This window comes from Alligator mississippiensis, chromosome 10 (genome assembly GCF_030867095.1).
Source record: "Alligator mississippiensis isolate rAllMis1 chromosome 10, rAllMis1, whole genome shotgun sequence".
NCBI classification, from domain to species: Eukaryota; Metazoa; Chordata; order Crocodylia; family Alligatoridae; genus Alligator; species Alligator mississippiensis.
In genome coordinates, this window is record NC_081833.1 from 4,983,390 (window position 1) to 5,004,760 (window position 21,371).

The 21,371-nt window shown below is 41.6% G+C and overlaps 1 long non-coding RNA gene across 2 annotated transcripts; it reads left to right on the plus strand.

Annotated features, from left to right (window-relative positions):
* Window positions 1-6: 6 nt before the first annotated feature.
* LOC109282982 (uncharacterized) lies at window positions 7-16,702 on the plus strand. 2 transcript variants are annotated; one of them, XR_002090009.2, is made up of 5 exons: window positions 7-78; window positions 524-679; window positions 6,131-6,224; window positions 8,966-9,084; window positions 15,538-16,702. It is a non-coding gene; the product is annotated as an uncharacterized LOC109282982 (long non-coding RNA). The 2 variants fall into 2 exon arrangements; XR_009455109.1 differs by lacking the exon at window positions 7-78 and adding an exon at window positions 90-214.
* Window positions 16,703-21,371: the final 4,669 nt, after the last annotated feature.

The window sequence follows — 21,371 nt, forward strand, 5'->3', positions numbered from 1 at the left end:
GGCGGCGGCGGCGGCGCCGTGCGGAGGAGCCGGGGGTGCGGCGCCGCCCGCCCCTCGCCGCCGCCAGGAGTCGGAGCGGTTGGTTCCGCCCCCGCCGCTTCCCCGCCGCTCGGCCCGCGCCGCCCTGCCCTGCCCTGCCCTGGCCGCCCGCCTGCGCGGGAACCGGCCCGCCAGCAGCCCCTCTGTGGGGCGCTTGGGAGCAGCCCCCCCGGGGGTAATTGGGGAGCAATTACCCCCTGAGGGGGTAGACAGACAGAGGTGGGAAGGGGCAGATGTCTCCCCACGGACACCGACTGGCTCAGCCCCCCGCTCCTGGCCCTTTCTTCAGCTGTGGGGGGCCCCTGGGCCCAGGCGGACATGCCCTCAGTGGCCCCCATCGCGCGGGGAAGCTCGTAGCTGCACTTGGAGGGCTTTGGCCCTCATCACAGCATGGCCTGTCAACAGGCCTGTGCCCCCCGGGGGCTGGGAGGGAGAAAGAGCTGGGTCTGACTGGGTTTCCCCCCCATTCCTCTTCCCCTTGCAGCCTCCAGCTCTGCGGGTCTGGGAAGCAGTGATTCAGAGGCTCGCTGCCCTGCTTCATCGTCACAGGACTGTATCCCGTCCCTCGGTGAATCTGGCTACCTTGCCCGCTTCCCCTGCCTCTGGTGGCAACGAGTCCCACCCATCAGTGACACCCTGGGTGAGAAACAACACCCTTGTGTTTGCTTTAAACTGACTGCCAGCCCGTTTCAGATCTCCCTGAGCGGGATGAGGGGTGACGGAAGCAGGGGACGGGGCCAGGGGGTGCATGTGGAGACCCCCGAGGCTTTCTGGGGTTTGCCGTTCAGGACAGGAGCATTTACTAGCAAGGGCTGAGCTGTCTACGAACATCGCTCCAGGCTCTTATAAGCCACTGCCCCAGCCAGGGCCCTCAGGTGTGTGCTGTGCCACAAACCAGGACACACCAATAAATAGAGGAAAAGGCTCGTCTCCCAGGCATTGTGCGCTCCCTTCCTGTCTTCTCCCTCCTGTCAAGAAGTTTTTAGCGTGTAACCCCATAATTCGGCATTACAAGGACACAAGAAAATGGATGCCAATGTCGAGAGCTGGGAGAAGCTGACCGACTCCGACCGCAACTTCAACCGAGCAGCAGCGTGTTTTGAAGGAAAGCGTCTTGCCCTCGAAGCGAAGAAGAGAGAATGGAGGAAAGAAAAGGGAAAGCATCCCAGCCTGCAGCCTGCTCTCCCCCGCGGAAAGCCCTGCAACTTCTGCAAGTGGATCTGTGGCTGAAGGACTGGACTCTTAAATCACCCCGAGACCCATCAATGAGTCGTGGTAGAGCTCACTTTGGCATTGAGGGATTGCCGCTGCCGCCGCCCCCATAATTCAACCTAATGATGTATGTGTGAGACAGTTAGTGAGAAAGGCATGTTAGTGTGAAGTTAGGCAGAAGGCAGAGTGGAGATGCATCTCATAGATTATCTAAATGAGAGGTGTGTAAGCATACGTGAGCTGGCGCTTGCTTCATCAGATGCCATGAAAGGGTCTTTCCCTTCAGAGATGCATACTGCTTTCTGCCTGACTTCGGACTACTGTGGCTAACCAACTTCCTAACACATCTAGTGTTAGGTTTAATTATTTGATGTGGGTCTCGCTCCAAAAACCTCTGATAAAGGAGAAAACAGGAAGGGGAAGTACAGTGGCTCAGATCTCTGTTCTGAGATCCTTCACAGCACCTGATTAAGTGAGCTCGGACTTATGCAGGCTTATGCAGCTCTGATTTAGGTAGTCTATAAGGTGCGTCTCTCTAGCCTGCTTTCTGCCAGTATGGCTGTGAGGAAGGTCATCTTCATTTAACAGATAAGGAAAACAGGTGAAATAACTGAACCAAGGACAGACGTTCAGTGCCAGTAGCAGAACTGGAATAGAGCCCAGAAAGCCTATGATTTCTCAGCTGCACTTCTCAGGTTTTCACTGAATTAGTTTACCAACTAGAGCAATCTGGACTTTTCTCCCCATAAACCTTCCATCAAAATATATGCCACCCCTTTTTTATTTCTGAAAACGTGACCTTTGTGCAAGTGCCTGGCATTATTCATGGCATCTTTCAGAGTGTGTGGCTGTGTCTACTGCACAAGATGCTTACCACGTAGTAGCTTGTTACTACTGTGCAGTAGTGTCGCGGGGCATGAACCATGATGCGATACTACCGCACGGTAGTAACAAGCTACTGCACAATCAGCATCACCACGAAGCCGTACGGGGATGCTATGGTGCAGTAACACCATTTACTGCAGTCATTTAGTACTTGGGTATGCAAGTACTAAATGACTGTGCAGTAACAACTGCACAGTCAGCATCTCGTGTAGATGCGGCCTGTATATACCACACAAATGCCCACTACATAAACCCCAACCTGGATCAGCTTATTATATGATTTGAGTGCCAGAAGGCCCCTTCCAGCTATGTGTACTTATACTATTGAAAGCAGTGAGCATAGAATTAGGAACCACCCCCTTCATTTCTATTCATGTAGAAGTACAATTTTAAACTAAAGCCCTGCAGCTTGAGGTTCATAATCAACACGTATGGGACAGGTGCGCAGGATAAAATGCACGTTTTCCTTGTCAACCTCAGTATCTGCCTATCTCCCTATAGGAGCAAATGCTGGTAAGCATTTTAGTTGTCTTGTTTCTTTGTAATAATGCATCCACTGGAAAGATTAGGTTATCTCGCTGACATTGTGAATTGTACAACTCCAGCTTGGAATGCATGGATGTCACGAGTACTCTCTTATAGTGAGCAGAGAGTACCATTTATGCCCGCCTTCCTCACTAGAGGAGTTTACAGTAATGAGAAAGGCAAGTGAATGGACAATTTAACTATTTAGCACCAATTGTGCACCTGTCTAGAATGATGCTTAAGCCTATACACATGAGTAAGTTCCTTGAAGTTGCATGAAATATTTGCAGGATGGATGTTTAGCAGAACAGGTGGTGGAATCTCTCAGTTTAAAGGTACTATTATAATAATACCAACAATATTAAAAAGTAGAGCTGTTCTGCATGAACAAGCATCATTACAAGACACATGTGTCTATTGTCTTGCTCTTGTGTTTGCTCCTTGCTTTTAATCAAAGCTGATGACTTGCTAGCCACAAGTCTGAATACAGGTGAATTGTATGTTGATTAGGTGGGCAGTTTAGCATTTGAATGTGTCTTCTCACCCAACTAATGTTACAGTTGAGACCCTGGACTGCCTGACAGATGTAAGGGCAACAATGAAAACAGCTGTGGACAAGGAAGGCATGAAGTGTGTGATGCCTGCTTGATTTAAAATTGCAAATTTGGGCAAAGAGGCTGGATGGGAGCTTGTTTCTTCCGTGGTATTAAGTGATTGAGCTTGGATTGCAGTCCTGTCTAGTTAAGGAATGAGATCAGCACTTTTGGCATTCCTTGAAGTTGATTTCAGAATGAATACTGGCAAAAATAGTTTATTGGCAGTTCCTACTTACTTTCTTTCATTCAGATTTGGGCTGGCTTAATTAGACGCATATGGTTAAACCCACATGGAGCCTCTAAAAATCAGTTAACTGTTAGTGGCCAAATCACCTCCTCCTTTTGAAGTAACGAGTTTGGAGGGAATTAGTTATGAGAGCAAGCCCCAGCTAGCCAAGACAAGGAATGACTTTGTAAACATCCTTGGTCTCCAGTTCTAGCAGTTGGGGATCCACATTTCTCCTAGTCCTACATAGAAGCTCAGTCAGTAAAGTCCCGATGCAGTTTTGGGTGCTGTACTAACCAGTACTGAATTCACATTGCTATCAACTGAAATTCCCTTTAAAATGTATTTATTACATCTTCTTTCAGTGGTTAACCTTAGGAAGGAATTGTAGGAAAGCAAGGGATAGCTGAGGAAGATTCAAGAATAGTAAGATGGAAGCTGGTAATACAGAAATTCACCTACACTGTATCGATCTCTGTATCCCATCTAGACAGATTATAAAAAACATTTCCCCTATCACAAAGTTGTTTGGTCTGGAGTTGCTATGTTCAGCTCAGCATGGCTGAAAAACTGCTTGGTGTGTACTCTGGCTCTTTCCTGTTGGAGCATGTCACGTTAAAATGTCCTGACCCTTGATCTATTTAGTCTTGGTTAGGCAGATTTTCTGGTTGTATTTTTTTTTTCTTTGACCAAATACTTTAAAATCTGTGGAGGGAGTAATTATGTGTTTTATTTAAAAATAGGAGGCTTTTAAAACTGAGTGTATTTTGAAAAGGAATAATTTCCTTGCATACTCCAAGCCAGCTCTGCTTTTAGTGAAAGACAAGGTTCCTTGTCTCCTCCTTTGTTTACGCAGTGCCTTTACAATTCATTGCTCCTTTCCTTCCAACACAGAATCTGTACATTTCTATTTACACTTTGAACTGCAATTTTATCATGGAAAGTCCTGATATCAAGCTAGATACATAGGAATCTGCTTCTCTCTGCTGCTCACAGGATCAGTATGTAGATTCCATATCTATGTACACACTTTTTCCCTTAGAAATGAAATGCAGCTATTTCTGTTTCCCAAAACCTTTTCCCCAAGACCTGTTCATTCATATGCCTTCTATATTAATGCCTGAAGTGAAACAAATGTAAAGTTGGACTTGGTACTAGTTATACAGCAGCTTTAGAAGCCCTTGATGCCAAAACTCTGGCTATTTTAGATTCTGTAAAACTGTATCATTGCAACAAATTATACTTAAAAATCATTTAGTGTGAAATTGCAGATTAATCCCATAGGGATGTGGTTTTAGCACTAGTCTAGCCACTTGGGAGCATACAGATGGTGAATCTGAGTTTCACAATAGGCACAATCACTGATTACATGCATGGATGTAACGGACAAAAAGACCTTCCTTACAACTAAGGTAAGGAAAATACAGTGGAGGTCCTAGTGCCTGACTTGTTCAGAATAAGCTATGTTTTAAAATAGTTGCTTTTAAAGGGTCTTTAACAAGCACCATAAACAAAGAGAAACCTAATTACTCTGTCCTCTGGAATGCAATTTGCATTTTCAAAGCATAGTTATATTTATTCTTTCTTAATTTGGTTTATTTTGCATCCAACTTAGCAGTAACTAAATGGTTGGTAACTTGTGAAGCAAGCCAGGCATCTTCTAACCACAAGGACCCTTTTTACTAAATCTAATACCTGCCATTTTTACTCAGGTAGGGAGAAAGTTGTTGTGCTCTACATAAACTCTTGATACTCTGGCATGTGAGGAATGGCTCTATCCTCCAATGAAAAGGGCTCTGCTGCCTAGCATAGCCATGATTTTGAAAACTGCCATCTGACCTGGGCATTGATTTCAGTGTCACGTTGTTGACATTTAGGAACAGATAGATTGTACTGATACAAGGAATTATCAGGACAAGGCTGGCCATCAGTTAGGAGAGCGTCTTTTCTGGTATGTCAGCCTACACAAATAAGAGTGTTACTCCAGCATAAAGTAAACTGCTTTTTTATCAAGGGAAATGGAGTGAATAATTCTGCACTGGTTTCAGAAGAGTTGTGCAAGCGCCATAGTGCATATAGGCTTTCAGAGACATGCTGCACACTCTGGGATACTCAGATCATTAGCATAGGTTTTCATTTTCAATTATGAAAATCAGAAAAAGAAGAAGTATCTTTGTGCTAAGGAAATGGGGTACTTGCTGTACAGTTTAATAAGATCTCTTAATTCAGACAGCCAAGAGATGTAAAGTTTCTTCTTCATTCTTTTCAGTGAGTTTTATAAAGGTCTCTGATGCATAGGGAAAACCAACACCTACGTAATTCCAGTACAGATTAGGTTTTGGTTATGTGAGGGGATTGTAAACTAACTTAAAAAACAGCAAAGTCTGGCAGTCTCTCCATCATTTGCCCACATATGCCTAAGTGTTGTAGCATTATGTCTCATGGGTGGCTTGTGAAAATCAGGGTAACCTTGATAGAAGTGGAACTTTCCAATTCTAGATCCATTAACTTTTTTTTTTCTTCACACTGATGTATTTTAAGCCTAAAATCATTTAAAAGTATTCAGGTTTTAATGTAAGCCCACAAGAGCAAAACCATTTAGGACTGAAGCTAAAGCTACTTCTTTTACTCACTCTATTGTCTGTAGGTATTGTAGCACATATGGTAGACAACATCAGCCCATATGGAAGGTAACACCATCTATGGCTAGAGGTACTCCGTTTAATACCAGGCTTGAAATGGTGAGTTTACAAGTAGTATGTCAGTACACACTCTGAATTGCCTCTTATTTTTGTGAAGTCAAATACTTACTGTTATTTAAACATGTTATGTGTGTTTTTATTTTGCTTTGTAGGGTGTTTGGCAAAAATGAGAATTATTGTAATGACATTTGATGTTGCCAGCCCTTGGCAACTATGTGAAAATAACTTATTAATTAACATGTAGTTGGGTGGTATTTATAATTTTCATCTCTACATAGGGATTAGGCCAGAGGGTTTCAGCAAACTAGGTGGCATTTTACAAAATCAACATTCCTGGTTACACTGTTGCTTTTGGACAAGCTGCTGTTTCCTGACAGCCACTGTACTACAAAGAAAGGTGTATGGTTTTGACTTGCGCCTTCCACGTCCTGCTGATGAGCTTTATCAGACTCCATTTTTTGTTAGTTTGAAGCCAGTCTCCACAGACAGTGAGTGTGACCTGGATAATTATGATATTTTTATTTGCTCTCAACGGTGTTCATACTCGCATTGTAAAGGGTCCTCCTCTCCCACATGCACACACAGGGAAAATAAAAAAAGAATATTTGTAACAAAGAGTGAAAATCTTCCAGTAAGGATTAGATAGTTCTCCTTTGCTTACAGCTTATAGCAAATGTTTCACGTGACCTCTGGGGTTGCTCTTTGCCCATACACAAGATACATGCAGGGTTTTTTTTCCATGCATTGACATTCCAGATGATCTTCATACGTTTCCCAGGCACCAGCTGTTCGTTGTGAACAATCAGAAGGCCCAAGAACTTCCACTTTCCAGTGTTCAAATATATCATAATGACACTTACATGGGATCAGACGTACTGAGTCATGTGGCCATTCTGTTAGAGTCATGCTCAGTGTGAACAAGATGAGGCTGAAGTTTTGAGTAGTCTCTTCTAGTATTTATTCTTCAGTATTCTGTTTCTGCTTTTGTAAGTGCATCACTCTAGCCTTTGCCTTTTCTTGCTGAGCTGGTTCTTCCCCAATTTAAAAGCTTTGATAGGAGTAAGTTCTTAGCTACGGTAAGTTAATATCTATTTCTCTGTAATACAGTATCAGAATCTCTTCAGGAAGTCCAGAATGACTGTATATGTCACTACATCCCATCAGCCCAGTTGTCCCCACTCCTTGACAAAGTTAATCAGATTTGTTAGGCATGACCTCTCCTTTGTGAATTTGTGTTGACTGTCTTTGGCCAATCGGTACCTGTTCAAGCATTTTCCTATTTGTTGTCAGCGACTGTGGAATCACTTCTAAGGATAGATATCACTGGACCTCTTTCTATCTCTTCATGCCCCACCCTCCCTTATTTAAAATTTAATCAACAACAGCACCGGAGACTGAAGTCTTTCTTAATCCACAAAACAGGCACATCAGAGAAACAGCTTCAACACCATTCCAGTAAACTTTAACTTTGGTGATCTCTTCTCTGGTGAGGAGAAGCAAGTTCATTCTCCATACCCATTCAGTTAACCTGCCTCCTGAGATTGCCAGGAAGGGGGCTGGTTTTGGTGACAAGATCATCAGCACAGCTCACCCAGGCCACAAAAAAGCCATGATTTAAGTCACAACAGATTCAAGATGATGACAGGCTCTTCCATCCATTTCTTTTACTCCTTTTTTGTTTCTTAAATTTATTTTAGCCAATCTCTAATCCTAACACTTTTGCATGGTGAGATTTTAAACACAGCTGCACCAAGTACAGAATCCTGCAAAAATAGACAAAAATGCAAAGAATGAAACATCTCTCACTTTGATCCCTTTAAAGAGAGAACCCATGGAACAAGTTAAATCATGTGTCTATATTTTATGCTTGTCCTTTTAGATAGGCACATCCCTGGTTTCCAAATAGGAAGTACTTCATAGCAAGTGAGTTTAGTGCAGGTTGCTATAGTAGTTAATTCCCATTTAGAGGGCAACTGAAATTTATGTTGGTCTCAATACTTCTGCCTCTTGAACTAATATTTTCTCTGGTGTTTCCCATTTTGAAATTTTATGCCGCATTTGAATTTCAAGTTCATGGGCTCGTCATTCCAATGGAATCAGAATGTGGGATCCTTGTTTCTGCAATGGGCTAAACGGTAGACATTTAGGGCGGGTGGAAGCTGAGCACTGGAACAAAATTTCTGGAGCACTCAAAGCTTTTTTATCTGAGGTTTAGAACCAGTCTCCAGCAAGGTCTCATCCTAACTGTTATCCTGTGTATATTATTTATTTAGTTTTGCATTTATTGTTTATCGCTAGAAATATTTTAAATGGACTATACTGATTATTTGTAAAAAAAAAAATACAAATTCCTTGTTTAATAACAAATAGAGCCTTTGGGTTCAGTTTTTCTACTCTGTGCCTATAAAATGACATAGAGTATTTCTGCTAACAAAATCACTTAAACCATAAAGCTCAGAAACTCAAAACTTTAACCTGTTGATATGTGAAGCCAAGTATACAGCAAAGTATTTTGGCATAAGGTCTGCATTAGTATAACTCGGTCACAGAGAGGTTGTTGGTGGATAATAGACCATTTGAAAGAGTGGGTTAGCCTATAATCACCCATCAAACAGTACAATACATTTTTAATTGATGGTGAGCAACATATCAGAATCTGGTTCATAATAGTTGGTTTCCATTTCCTTTCCAGTCACAATGAAAGCTAGGTGGTGTAAAGCTGCTTGCAATCGTGTACCAGCTTCGTAAAAGCAAATCTACTTTTCTTTCCACACATTCAGGGAGAACAATTAAAAAGGAAACCTCTGAATGGACATGTGCTGGAACCTGTGGACCTGGTTTTGCAGATTCTGGACGAGAGTGTAAAGTTACTCATACAGACTTCCTGATGAAAGTGCTGGTATGATGATTTTTATCTTTTGTGAAAACCAATGGAACTAGTCTCATAAGTGGAGTGTGTGCATGTGTGCTTTAGGACTTAAGGCTGCACCTTTAAAACCCCTTTTTCATAAAGCCTTCCTCAGATTAGTATCATGGAGAAGTAGTTGTTTTTCCTCATGGGTTGCTTACTCTAACAGGTACTCTGCTACCTAACATGTGTGTCCTAAACACTGCCCCATTTTAGATGACTGCTGCTTCATGTTTATGTGACTCGGAAATCCAATTAAACCATCTCTTCACCTCTCCTGACCAAAATTCTTAATTTCAGTAATTAGAAGACACTGTAGTGCAAACATGCTGTTTCATCAGAGTTGAGGCCACCACACTTAAAAATACATTTTCAAAAGCATTTCATGTTTTGAAGGAATGGTCAATTAACCTCACGTTTCCTCTGGGAAACCCTGTAAAGAACTGTCAACAGTTCAGTTTAGAAAGATTTGTCCGGTGACCTACAAGACCATTAAGTTCACAAATACATGTAACGGTGTCATCATAGATTTGTTTCCTGGTTTACTATCACAAGAGAATAAACCATTTGTTTGGCAGTTTCTGCTATAGCACACGGGGACCCACTGAATGATGGGAGCTGCCACCATAGTATGGTGTGCACCAACACAGTGTCTCCAAACTAGAATCGCTCAATGGGAAAAAGAAAAATCCCAGAATCTGCGAAATGTATTATGTGACTGCTTTACCCTGCTGTAAGTTATTTTTGGAGAGGAGGCTCAGGGGAATTGAGAAGCTGCCTGCTGTGTTTCATTGTATTTTCCAAACTCTTGAAATGCCCATGTAAAATAAATGGTTGGAAATGTTTGATTGTTCTAGTGGCAATAGTCTTGAGATTTAAGAAAAAGTGACATCTAACCTTTCACTGTAAACTAAGGGCATTCTATGGAAGAAATAGCAATTGATTCAGAAGATGCACCTGCCAATAAAAGCCAGGTTTATGCAGTCTGAGTCCTTTAGAAAAGATTGCACTGTCAAGCTACAACGGACACATAAAAGATCTGATTTTACAGGGGAACTGAAAGGAAACGAAGGGCCCAATCTTGCCACTGCTATCATAGGGAGCTTTGAATTAACAAGGCAGGCAGGATCAGGCCAGAGGTGAGGTAATGTTTTCCAAAGTATTCAAAAAGTGTCAATGAAAACAGACAAATAGCAGTTGGCATTTGGTTTTGATTTTCCCTCACCAAAATGTAAACAGGAGCGTAGCAACATAGTTGGGAGTGGAGATTGTAACAGATGAGTGAATGACAAGTGAAAGTTGTTTGTTTTTTTTCCTATTCAACCTTGAGAGGCTAATTTTCTAAGGGTTTCTTTGGCAGGTGGATGTTTACGATATCTGCAGTAGTACTGATTGAATGCTGGTTATATGGATAATTTGGATGCCCTCTTCCTATTCATTTAAAAATCACATTCTTCAACAAAGTTAAGAATCTATCGACTGTATAAACTTGCAATTGTTGGACGTACATCACCATTAAGGCATGCATGTCCCAATGGCAACATGCCATAGGATGAAGTGAGAAATTAAATGGCTCAATGGTGTGAGAAGATGGAGCATCAGCATTAAATTTGATTTTCCTGGTTTTTGTCACTTGGTCAGACCCTTACCACTTAATTTTCATAGGCGTTGCTCAAGGTTTTGGCGGCATGATTCTGATTGACTTGAATAGTAACATCTCAGTAAATCCTGCACAGCCCTGCATATTTAGAGGGTAATGCCAATCACATAGAAATGCTGGTTTAGGCATCGGTTGGAAAACATATCTATATCTTTTATTAATAGCTTGGTGTGACGTTGTCTGAGCTGGGTTGCTGTATTATACAGGGTTGTTTGCAGGTTGCTCATTAACGTGTCATAACATTAATGTTAATGTTTAATTAATAAATTCAATATCCCTCCTTTCCCACAGTTGTTTTACTGACTGCTGTGTCACCTTTGATGTGGCTCTGCATAGACAAACGTTGGAGTTTTCTTCCCAAGACGCCAAGTGCTAAAATGATTCTTGTGCATTTTCACGTATTCAGTGTACCAGATCTGGTTTTGAAATTTTTTTTTCTAGACAACTACAAAAAAGAGACTTAATTTGAAATAGGTGGAATATTTTGCTTTTCCTGGAGATGTCCAGGTATGCAAATACTTACAGTAAAGGAGTTTATTTCAGAATGATAACCTTAAAGAGAGTCATACAGTTATAGAGCCAGTTATAGAATACATCATATCTACTTTAGGGTAGAGGATAGTTCCTTGCCTTTTGCAGAGTATAAATCAGGCTATGCTAGTGGAATAATTACACAATTGAAGAGTTTATTTTTAAGCTGCAGGAATTTCAGCCATGAAGTTGCTAAGAATGGCAAGAGGAGTGAAAATAAGGTTTAGAATTATTGCAGCCTATAATTATAAGGTTTTCTCAATTTTTCTCAGCATTTTGAATCTTGGCTTTACTTTGTGAAATATGGGTTCTGATCAGGAAGTGATCCCTAGCTGAAGAGCTGAAAAAAATAATGTATAAAATGATAATTCAGCATTTATTAGTAAGTGCTGCAATATTGATGGAATATTTTCTAGAGTGGGGTGTTACGGTTCCATTATTTTTCTTTCACAGTATAATATTAAAAAAGAAACCTCATCCTGTTTCTCCTCATTTCCTCCGCATACTGAAAATCAATACCAAGGATTACGGCTTCATATTACCTTAGATTATGTTGCACAGGGTCTGTTTTGAGAAGTGGGGTGAACAGAGTATGGAAAAGAGAAAGGGGTGATCAGGAAGTCTGGGCTATGTGGGAGTGTTAATCCATAGGTTTCACAAGCAGTTGGTCTCCATCCAGCACTGACTGTGCTGACTGTTCTGATCTTGCAACATCCCCTGTCGCTCAGTCCATGTAACTGCACTACCAGGAGTCAGAAGATACGGTTCTGCTCCCTACCACAAGTGAGACCTTGAACAAGTCAAAGGACTGCGTTTTTGGAAGTATCTACTCATTTGCTATGCTTTGCCATTTGAGTAACCAGTTTGACATACATACCCAGGGTCTGTTTATTCATCATGCATGGGAGCTGCATGTTACTCACCCGTCTGAAAATCAGTCCCTAGTTGCCTCAAGGCAGACATGCAAATATGGAAACAGTTCAGATTAGCAGTCACTGTTGGGAAATATAACCCTTAGCCTCTCTGGGCTGCAGTGTGTCACTAATTTTTAAGTAGAGCTTCTCGCTGAAATTAATGGGGTATTCTTCTGAACAATGATGTCGATAATCATGAGTCTTGGTTTTTCTCATGTATAGGACAGGAGTAATGTTCATCTTTCTCAAAGCTGATTCAAGGTTTAATTCATTAGTGTTTGTCAAGATGTTTGAGATACTGTGATGAAAGGAGCTATAGAACTGCAAAGTAGCATTATTTTCTGTTGTCACGAAGGATTAAAATAAAATTTCCTTAAAATCAAAGGCCTTATATGCTCAATTTCAGTCTGGCCCAGTTGTGTATTTTCAAATTATAATATCTTAGAAAAACAGGTTCTTTCCTTGAGAAGCTGATGGAAGCTCAACTATAGCTGAGCTCAGAGATGCTGCTTACAGAGTAATTTGAAAAAAACCCTTCTTGTTATGCACACTTTGAACTCCCTGCATAGTGTTCATTGGCATCTAGCTAAAGCAAGTACTCCAAATCTTCGCATTTTAAAGATGCTAATACCCTGTAAATATCTGACCTACGGAAGTGAGTTTCATTGTTGCACGCACTACTTGAACACAATGCCTTGCAACCAGCCACCTCGGAGATAAGCATAACTGCTTATTTTTTTTCTCTCAGAAGTCGCAGACAATAGATTCATGACTTTGTTGGCTAAGGCATGGGTGGGGGGGAAACACAATGGAAGGCTATCAGCAGCACATCACACGTGCATTGCTATACATTGAGGGAGATATCATTAGATTAAAAAATGTCTTTGCAGAGAAACAAAGGAGAGCCAAGGCACGACGCCCCGGGATTGCCCAGTGCAAAAGCTCAGAGTCATTGCAGTTGACAATGGACTCACTGGCAAGCCTTGCCTCTGAGAGATTAAAAATTCTAGGCAGGGTAAAAGTGGTGCTAACAGACAGCAACTGTCATTCAACCTGAATAAACAGTCACCAATGCATTGCATTTCCCACTCGGTTCAGGATAAACTACTCATTTAAAATGACAGCTACTGTCTAGTGCTGAGAAGTTTAGGGCAGCCACATCAGCACAAGTCTATGTTTCTTCAGGGACAAGGAGCTTCAGTCATCTCAGTCAGTCGGGTTCCTCAATTTCTTTGCTCTTTCCATTGCAATTTGGAAAGTGCTGAGCAAATCAAGACAAACAAATCTATTCTTTTTGGCCCAAGAGAAAGTAGTAGTGTGACCTTTTTTGTATTGCTGCCAAAACAGGTTTCCGAATTTTCCTTTATGGATTTTAATACTTCTCTGTGTGATCTCAAATGTTCTCACTAAAATTATACTTGGTAAACATTAATAAAACTACTGATCCCCCCCGCTCCCCTGTTATGAGATGGAGTAGGGCACGCTTATTTTTTCCTCGGTCCTCCTCTCAAACGGTTTCATCTTTGTGGATGGAGTGTTTTGTTGGTTTAAGGTGGAGACTGTTAGATGAACGGCAATATAATAATATGTGATAGAAAGAGAATCTGTTGGGGTTATTCATGTGCTTTTGGATTTGATTTACTTCCTACTTCCTTATTTAATAACTAGGTTCCTAAAGACTCCTTAAGCTTGAGTGACCCATGTTTTGTTGCCAGGTCTATTCCAATGACCCCTGCCAAGACCCCTGCCCCAATTCGTCTATCAGACAAAAATGAATCTATTCCAGGAGTTATCAGTCCCCATTATCTCTAACTGAGCCTGACAGTTGGAGACAGGCCTCATTATTTTTAATTGGGCTCTATAGTTCTAGAGTTAAATTAAACACAATTTAATGCAGATAGCTCATCTAGTGGTAAGAGAAAGAGTCAAACTGCATTTCAAGTTTGTCTAAAACATCAGTTTTTGCCTGCCTGTTTTGATTGCCATGGGCTCTGTGCTAGTTGAAACTTGACTGTACAGAGATAAAATATGTCTATTGTAATTTGATATTTGTAAGCATCTGTTACACCTATTCACTAAGTAAAGGTATGTGTTAACATTCAAAACTTGGAAACGTAATGCCTCCTGACGAGAGAATAGTTTCACACAAGCCTTGATTACATGAAGTCCACAGTAACCCCTTTTTATTAATAAATGTATGAAGCTGGAGGGTGAATGGGTTAAAATATGAAGGGAATTTATCTACAGATAAAAACATAGAGAAATGAAGTGCTGAATTGTTGTCAAAGATGTTTGAGGGCAAACTATGCTGTTGAAAGAAAGGTTCCCTTAATGTTTTGTTCAACTCTCTACCAAAGTGCATCAGATTCGTGGAACCAGACAAGAGGTTTTAGGAAGTCGCATCTTCCTTGCATTAATGCTATCAATCCAAATCGTATTCAGGACTGAATACTGGAGCCTGGTTTAAAAGAGAGCTTAGTAGTCTATATGACATTTGTAGATGGAGAAGTTAAGATATAAATAAACCTTAAGCTCTACCTCATTTACCTTGCCATGTGGCCAGGGCAGGAATCTTGCCCACGTGGAGCCTGGCACAAACTGGCCAGGTTCAGGGTAAGTGGGGTCAGATTCTCTTCTCTGAAGTACCAGCTACTGGTCCCTGCTGGGGACACAATGTAAGGTCAATGGGCAATGGTCTGGCCGTGTCTATCATATCCAACATCCTGTATTTTAGGTTGCCGAACAACCCAAGGTTAGTAGGTCAAATATAAGCGTGTTTTCCACACAATGAAGAAGGCTACTTTATAAAACACAGGCAATAGTAAAAAGGGAGGGATATAGCCCATTCCACAGGATTTGGAATATCCATTTCTGGAAGACACCAAACCTCTGAGGATCAATGTTGGTAGCTCCTGTAAAAAAAGATCTGTTGTATTGCTGCTGTAATGGAGGGCACAAGGGGGCATCTGAAATCTTTCTCAGTCCTTCAGAGTACATATCTCTTGGTTCTTCCAGCTGTGAAGGTCAAAAATTTTCAGGAATGTGAGGAGAGGGGACAAAGTTGAGAGAAGGTCTAACAGGATGGTTTGAGGGGGCAGCTGGCTCACTGGGAGCTAAAACCCCCTTTCCCCCTCTCCCCCCCAGGAGAGCAGCAGGGGAGCAAACTATGAGGGAACAGTTGCAATCCAGAGGCAAAGGATGGGCTGATGAGCCACTTTCTGCACAGAAGGGCCGTGCTGCTGTGCTAGGGCCAGAGCTACATGGGTCCACTCCAGTGTCTGGGGCAGGAGAAGAGGGTTTTCTTCGCTTGTCTGTTTAAAGACTCTGTTTTATTTGCAGGGACTGGCTCAGGACCTCCCAAAGCCCCGCCTGGAGAAGTCAACTTACAGACGGGATGGAAATTCTGTGCGCAGCCTTCCTAGTTTCTTCTCCTCCAGACCTCGTACACATCAGACCTTTCCCAGCAAAGGAACAGCCTTCAGCAGGGTCACCCGAAGACTCTTGGCACGGACAACTGGCAACCGTCATGTAAATGCACCTTTGTCAGCTACTGGGAACAAGCAGCCATATGTCTAACCTTTCAGGTTACATGAGTTTCAAAATTACCCCTATTGTGAGAGAACTTTTTAATGTCTCTGGCTGGCTCCAACCATAGAATCCCATCGGTCTTCATGTGGAACTGTTTGCTTTGTCACTTTCCCTTATTTTCCTTCTAAAATCTTGTGTAGGGAGGGAATTTATTGAGATGGAGTGTGCTTGTTACACAGTCATCTTCAACAAAACATGACAATCCATCACACTCAGGTACTGCTATTCCTTGATTACAGTGCTTGGCAGTAATGTCATTGCTAATAAATCTGCAAAAAACTGGAGGAAACAATATTTGAACACAAACAGTATTTAACAGTCATGTACCCTCTTCTCACTCCAAGCTCACTTTTGCTTTTAAGGTGAGTGAGTGACACAGTGGGTGCATCTACATGAGACGCTTACTACACATTAGCCTAATAACAGCACGCAGCAGTGTGTTACAGCATAAGCCGTGCTAATAGCCTACTTCTCGGTGTTATTAGGCACAGTAAGTATCACTAAATAACTGTGCGCCAGCGCTACTGTGCAATACCTTTAGGTACTGCTCATTTAGCTAGTACTTTATTGAGGAAATACTAAACTAAATACATATATTGCATAGTATCTAAGGCGTATTAATGAACGTGTAGACACACCCAGTATGTTGCTAACTCTTACAGATACGGTCCTGACAATTAGAGAAGGCAAGTTCATATTGGATGAGGGAGACCTTATTTGAAAGATTTTCAGTGTTCAGGCATACACATGGGAGAAAGTCCTGGAAGGGAGAAGGGCTGAAGGGTAAGATGAGTATAAAGAGTTTCCCAAAGTTCCTGCTCATGACTTCTGTTGACAAATCCTGTGCATGATTAAGTATTCCTCAACTAAACAGAAACAGCTTTCAAGAAATAAAAAGGTACACTTGTGATATAAACATTAAGTGTGCCCTTGTTGTCTTTGAGTAGATGTGATATCTTTTATTAGGCCAACTGAGTAGTTGGAAAAAAGTTCTTAGCAAGCTTGTTGTCAAGATATTAACAGCATTGTGAGCTGCATTAGTAGGAGCATTGCCAGCAGGTCGAGGGCAGTGATTCTCCCCCTCTATTCAGCACTGGTGAAGCCGCATCTGGAGTCCTGTGTCCAGTTTTGGACCCCCCACTACAGAAAGGATGTGGATAAGTTGGAGAGAATCTAGTAGAGGACAACAAAAATGGTTCGAGGGCTTGGGCACATGATTTATGAGGAGAGGGTGAGGGAACTGGGTTTATTTAGTCTGGAGAAGAGAAGACTGAGATGGGATTTAACAGCAGCCTTCAACTCCCTGAAGGGTGGATCCGAAGAGGATGGAGGTGGACTGTTTTCAGTGGTGGCAGGCGACAGAACAAGGAGCAACAGTCTCAAGTTACAGCAAGGGTTGTTGAAGTTAGACATTAGGAAACACTGTCTCACTAGTAGGGTAGTAAAGTACTGGAATGGGTTAGATAGGGAGGTGGTAAGAGTCTCCATCCTCGGAGGTTTCTAAGACCCAGGTAGACAGAGCCTTGGCTGGGATGATCTAGTTGGGGCTGGTCCTGCTTTGAGCAGGGGGATGGACTAGATGTGACCTCCTGCAGTCCCTCCCAACCCTTCTTTTCTATGATTCTGTGATTTATCTCCAGAGTTAAAAAAGGATGCTGTCTCCCTCTATATAATGTGGACAAGCTTTTCTTATCGCAAGGGCAATAATCCTGCTCCTGACATCCAAAGTGACTTTATCACCCAGCATAGCCACAGTATATTTGAAGGCAGCATGGATGTTTAACAACTGCTGCCTTGCTGTAAACATGCCACAGGACAGAGAAGGAATTAAGCTAGCCTCCAGTACACAAGTGCATATTGCCCTGCATCTTGTAAGCAATCGGCTACCAAGCTTGTTCAGGCATGCAAGATACTGGATTGTACAAGGCAAGCAGCAGTGCATGTAAATAAAGGGCCCAACCCTGCAACCATTTCTCACTCTAGTAGGACCTAGTCGTGCAAGTAAGGGTTTGAAAAATCTGGCCCCCAAGTCCTCTTTTTGTTGTAGCTGGTAAAAAGTGGACTTTACTGTAAGATGCAATCCAGAAATCCTTATTTATGCCCATGCCTGACGAAGGTTGGCTGCACCCAACAGCTTGCTAAGAACTTTTTTCCAACTACTCAGTTGGCCTAATAAAAGATATCACATCTACCCAAAGAACCTGGCCTGCTTATTTATGCCCATATATTTTATACATGCAGGTAAACCTTCAAAGGGACCATTTGCCAAGGATATACTTATGTGAGTAAAGTTTGCAAAATCAGGTCCTATACTTATAAAAAAGTTAGATGCTCAGAGCACAGCATACTCAAAGAAAAAAAAATTCTGTTGCAGTTTTCTTTTTTGGGTAGAAGTCTATTATAGACTTCAACCTGCTTTTATCTCCCACTATAGAAATATTTTGACGGGCAAAAAAAAGTTGAACACATTTGCTTTTGTTTTGGAATGTATAATTAAATTGACCAGTTCCCATAAAAAAACATGTAAGCCAGGACACTTCAAAAACCAGAAGCAATATTCCTTTTGGTTCAAGAAAGAAGAAATTTTAATTCTTTTTAAGTTTCACACAACTGAGCTTGCACTTAGTGTTATACCACAAGCGTACTTTTGTATTTCATGAAACTGTTTCTGTTTAGTTGAGGAATAGTTAATCATGCACAGGATCTGTCGATAGAACTATAGTCTAAATTTGTGCCGGAGACAAGGAGAAGGGGTACATAATATTCACACAGTCTATCGAGCTTTCCATCTGGTTTCTTTGGCCTGTGCCTAGGAATCCATTCCAGAGCAGATCTCAATCATGCCTTCCCTTAGCTGCCTCTAATATGTTTCTTCTGAAGTACGTTACACTCAGAGCATAGGCTAATGTCTGAATGAGTTCTTTGTTGTCTATTATACTGGACATAATCTCCAGCTCTTTTTCCCTGCAGTGCTTTTTGGGAACAAAGGTGACATCACAGATTAAGGCCTCTAAAAGCTGCTGTACCTTCACTCCTCTTGTTTTGAATGACTCTCATTCTAAGTGTTAGACACCATTTGACATTTTAATTGTTTTTTTTTTAATTTTTATTCGATTTGCATGGTCAGTCTAAGAGAGCTGTTATATTTTAAAGAGAAAATCAGAGTGAAATTGCTTAAATTTTTTCCAACCAAAATACATTAATGACAGTGGCGATAAAAACACAGATATTCATTGAGTTTAGGGAACATCAGTACATCACTATGGAAAATAAAACACATTATAGAAATAAGCACATTTGTACTCAAACAGCAGTCTGTAGCTCAACCCCATAGGTTCTTTCTGAAATCAGTTTTTTTTTTAACTGATGCACTAACAAGTGTACCAACAAGACAGCCTGTACTTTATGCATAGCTATATTTCCCCCCAAATAAATTCTACAAATCTTAAATTGTCACAGAAATAAAGCAAATCTGGGCCCTGCAAAAGGCCTGTGGGACAAAACAGGAATATATCCAGAAACAACAATTTGTTATACGGGCACAAGCTCGCATGTACATTCCATATGTTGCAGTTAAAAAACCCTCAAAGCTTCCTTCAAAATGGTCCAGATTCTTCCTCTTGGAGTGGAGGCCACAATCAAGTCTCTGTCCCAATTTGGGGAGTTTTATATTTCTTCCAAAAAATAGCAATGCAGAGAACTGTTGTGAACGATGCCTCTGGGGAACATGTTGTCCCCACACGGATCATGGCCTGAGACAAATGAGGCTTGGGTTCAACCTCCTCCTCTAGCACAGACTTCCTGTGTGAACCTCAGGCAAGCCACCTAGTTGGTTTGCAGTAGAGTTTTTCACCAGTAAAATGTAGAGAACAGCACTTCATTTCTGACAGGGGTGCAGTACAGGCAGATATTTAATAAAGTGTGAGGCATTCAGATGCTTCAGTACTGGGGGATCAGGTGAATGCCATAAAGAGGAGATGAAATAGTACTGTTTAGATCAGGACTAGTTCAGATTTGAAGTCAGGTTGGATTTGATTGTGCACAAATCTTACAAGATGTCCCAGCAAGGGCTTTCCTCTCCTGGGTCAAACTCCAGGCACAACAGCTATTTCCATGGGATCTTGGATATATTCCATATGGGCCCCTTCCCATTTAGATCTGGCAACAGAATCAAACTGTGAGAACACAATCAGATCAGGACATTCAAATCTGAACCTGTGTTCCCTTATGCGCTGATTTGGATTTGAAGTTTAAATGGCAGCCTATCAGTCAGTATTCCACATCTTCAGAAGAATATACATTTCCTAGCTGTAACTGGATCGGGGAAAAAAATCTCTTTTCCTTGCCCCATAGGGAGGTTCCCGCTGCGAGGGACTAAGATACAGAATGATATTCAAGAAGGACTTTCAGGTTGTACTGTCCTTTGGACTGAACTTCTAGGGGAAAGTATTCTGTCTGAAGCCTGACAGTTAGCCAGTACACTCCTAATTTTACAGGCACAAAAGGTGACCTGGATGTGAAATGGCAATAAACCAGATTTATCCCAGTGCTGTATCCCTCTAGTGGCATACTGTGTACTTATCTATGGTATTTATTTGCCTCCACTTAATGAAGAACTTTACAGCCTTTTGTGTGCTTATCTTACCTATTATCCAGACAAGTAGGGAAGTACTGTTATTTATCCTGTTTGTCAGGTGGGGAACTGTAACACAGGAGATCTGTAGCAGAACTGGGATTTGTATCCAAGTCTCCCGAGCTTCATCTGATACCCTAACTGCCAAAACATCCTTCTACTCTTCTCCTGTATTAAAGCTATGGTAGACTGAACTGTGCAGGCAGAAAACTGTCATATTTAAAAACCTCCATCACAATGTAATAGCTCATTCTTTTATTGGTCATTACAGTGCTATATGTATACATGAAATCTGTATTAACATAACCCCTGTGCAGGTCAGAACTGGTCATCACCTGTGTTACATTTTCCCATTCACAAAAGCATTGTCTTTCAGTTATGCATGCTAAGCCTTTTTGAAAATTTTGGATAAACTGTGAGCCATGAGCATTAGATCAGAGCAATTCACACTGTAACAGTGAACATCTGGCTGACATGGCAAACAGAGCTGAGGCCGAGAGCCTGAAAAAGCAGTCCCTGAAGACCATACTGGCAACTTCCCATTGCCTAGCTACATATACACCAAGTTGATTAAATGCATTTGGTGACACCTGTCACTCTCTTTAGTCACATAGCCTGACAAAAATATCACTGTATCTTTTGGAAGGTCTGGAACAGCATAATTTAAGCTCCTTAAATTCAGTCAGTCTAACATGCCCTTGTACCTACATATATCTTAGGCTTAAATAATAATATCCATCATCAAAATGAAGACATTTCCAACTTACACATTTTACCTATGAAATGATGCTAATGATGATGTTACTGACTTGCAGCCTGTCTTGGATCTTTAAAGTATGAAAGACAACTTCTGCTTGGACTTTTAAAGGTTAAACTGCTCTGAGTATTACTGACTCATTGCACTGAGCAAAGTCAAATAGTAACGTAGACTGATGGTAGTTCCACTGTGTAA